We start from the raw sequence: 712 nt of genomic DNA on the forward strand, positions 1-712 counted from the left end.
AAAAAAGATATACAAGTGATCAATAAGCACATGAAAAGATGCCCAGCAACATTAGTCATCATGGAAGTGTAATATATAATAAAACATATATAATTAAAAAGAGATAAAAACAAGTGTCAGTAAGAATGTGGAGAAATTGGAATCCTCATAAACTGCTGGTGGGAATGGAAAATGGTACAGCTCCTTTGGAAAACAAAGTTTGGTCTTTCCTAAAAGTCTAATCATAGACTTACATTATGATCCACCAATTCTACTCCTATTATATACTCAAAAGAAATTAAAACACATATCCATGCATGAACTTGTACATGAATGTGCACAGGGGCATTATTTAAACTAACCAAAAAGTGGAAACAACACAAATGTCCATCAACTGATGAGCAGATGAACAAATGTTGTATCTATAAAATGTAATATTATTTGGCAATATAAAAGGAATGAAGTATGGATACATACAATAAGGACGAAGCATGAAAACATTATGATAAGTAAAAAGAAAGAAAATCACAAAGAATCACATATTGTGTGATTTTATGTATATGAAATGTCAAAAATAAGCAGATACCTGAGACAAGAAATAGATTAGTGGTTGTTTATGGCTGGGGTAGGGAAAAGGAGGGATAAGTGATGGATAAGGCGTGTGGAGTTTCTTCTGGGATAAGAAAAATGTTCTAAAATTGATTGGGGTGATAGATGCACAACTTTCGAATAT

The sequence above is a fragment of the Mandrillus leucophaeus genome, unplaced genomic scaffold (genome assembly GCF_000951045.1).
Source record: "Mandrillus leucophaeus isolate KB7577 unplaced genomic scaffold, Mleu.le_1.0 Scaffold125, whole genome shotgun sequence".
NCBI classification, from domain to species: Eukaryota; Metazoa; Chordata; class Mammalia; order Primates; family Cercopithecidae; genus Mandrillus; species Mandrillus leucophaeus.